This window comes from Oncorhynchus masou, unplaced genomic scaffold, assembly GCF_036934945.1.
Source record: "Oncorhynchus masou masou isolate Uvic2021 unplaced genomic scaffold, UVic_Omas_1.1 unplaced_scaffold_17173, whole genome shotgun sequence".
NCBI classification, from domain to species: domain Eukaryota; kingdom Metazoa; phylum Chordata; class Actinopteri; order Salmoniformes; family Salmonidae; genus Oncorhynchus; species Oncorhynchus masou.
Genome location: NW_027007340.1, coordinates 1 through 2,031, shown reverse-complemented (window position 1 = coordinate 2,031; position 2,031 = coordinate 1). Strand labels below are relative to the sequence as shown.

The 2,031-nt window shown below is 40.3% G+C and overlaps 2 non-coding genes across 2 annotated transcripts; both read left to right on the top strand.

The window, feature by feature from the left end:
• The first annotated feature begins 60 nt into the window (after positions 1-60).
• On the top strand, positions 61-144 carry trnal-cag (transfer RNA leucine (anticodon CAG)). The gene has a single exon. It is a non-coding gene; the product is annotated as a tRNA-Leu (tRNA).
• A 1,103-nt stretch (positions 145-1,247) lies between these two features.
• Positions 1,248-1,330, top strand: trnal-cag (transfer RNA leucine (anticodon CAG)). Its single transcript has one exon. It is a non-coding gene; the product is annotated as a tRNA-Leu (tRNA).
• The last annotated feature ends 701 nt before the right edge of the window (positions 1,331-2,031 follow it).

Here is a 2,031-nt window from a genome sequence, read left to right as displayed (position 1 = left end):
GAACCTATATCTACTTTTACCTAGTACCCTTTATTCCGACACCAGATGTAGCTTTTAACAGTCAGGATGGCCGAGGCGGTCTAAGGCGCTGCGTTCAGGTCGCAGTCTCCCCTGGAGGCGTGGGTTCGAATCCCACTTCTGACACATTTTGAACGCCTGCATGTCATACTGCTTTGCAAGAACCAGTTGATCAATAAATGGCTTAAGATAATTGAAATAACACCTACTTAACGTGAATAAATGTCTTATTTTTAACATTCATGCAAAAACAGCTAGTTGATGAGAGGTTGAAAGAGAATTGCACAAATTTCACAGGCGGGCCACAAACAGGCAAGGATAAGGATAAGCCTAATGATCATACTTGTTCACAAGAACGGAAATATAAAATAGCGGTACATAGTACGAATATATCAACATCAATCAGTGTTATTTATGGTAAGAAAGAGCTTGCTCATTGTTTATAAGAGTAGTTCCATTGTTCCTTTAGCGAATCCTAGTGGTGAGATTGTGTATATGCACCCTGGCCTGAAATAAATGGCTTAAGATAATGGAAATTATATACAGTTAACACGAGCAGTGAATAACTATCGTATTTTTAACATTCTGCAAAAACAGCTCGTTGACTAGAGGTTGAAAGAGAATTGCACGAATTTCACAGGCGGGCCACAAACAGGCAAATAACAAATGGCATCTCAGAACGCACAACTCATCGTTCGTTGTCACTGGATTGTATTGGTGGGAGAAAAAAATATGGTCTGCAGGGTAATCGAACTCGATGCATCTAAAGTCAAGCCACGGGTCACAGGTGAGACCCCTTGTTAAACCCCCCCCCAAATATATCAAATAAAATACGATTGCGTTAAAAATAACCATTAAGCCATTTGCTAAGACTCCCCCATTTTGACATGTGGAAGGGTTGTCACTCTCACCCTGATGGTTGCTGATACTTCCAGACACTTTTTCGGTCTTATCTGAGGTATTTTATCATTTATATCAGAATGGCCATATTCTGAGGCCACTTTAACGCTCAATCAATGACGATTTACTAGGCTTTTCCCGTTGACGGACATATTGAAGATAAATCAATGTCAGGAGTTTTTAATTGATAAAAACCAATGACTATTTGATGTTGAAAGTGCAAGTCAGTATTGTGCATTTACTGGTCTTTGCGGTGATCTCAGGAGGCCGAACCTATATCTACTTTTACCTAGTACCCTTTATTCCGACACCAGATGTAGCTTTTAACAGTCAGGATGGCCGAGCGGTCTAAGGCGCTGCGTTCAGGTCGCAGTCTCCCCTGGAGGCGTGGGTTCGAATCCCACTTCTGACACATTTTGAACGCCTGCATGTCATACTGCTTTGCAAGAACCAGTTGATCAATAAATGGCTTAAGATAATTGAAATAACACCTACTTAACGTGAATAAATGTCTTATTTTTAACATTCATGCAAAAACAGCTAGTTGATGAGAGGTTGAAAGAGAATTGCACAAATTTCACAGGCGGGCCACAAACAGGCAAGGATAAGGATAAGCCTAATGATCATACTTGTTCACAAGAACGGAAATATAAAATAGCGGTACATAGTACGAATATATCAACATCAATCAGTGTTATTTATGGTAAGAAAGAGCTTGCTCATTGTTTATAAGAGTAGTTCCATTGTTCCTTTAGCGAATCCTAGTGGTGAGATTGTGTATATGCACCCTGGCCTGAAATAAATGGCTTAAGATAATGGAAATTATATACAGTTAACACGAGCAGTGAATAACTATCGTATTTTTAACATTCTGCAAAAACAGCTCGTTGACTAGAGGTTGAAAGAGAATTGCACGAATTTCACAGGCGGGCCACAAACAGGCAAATAACAAATGGCATCTCAGAACGCACAACTCATCGTTCGTTGTCACTGGATTGTATTGGTGGGAGAAAAAAATATGGTCTGCAGGGTAATCGAACTCGATGCATCTAAAGTCAAGCCACGGGTCACAGGTGAGACCCTTGTTAAACCCCCCCCCCAAATATATCAAAT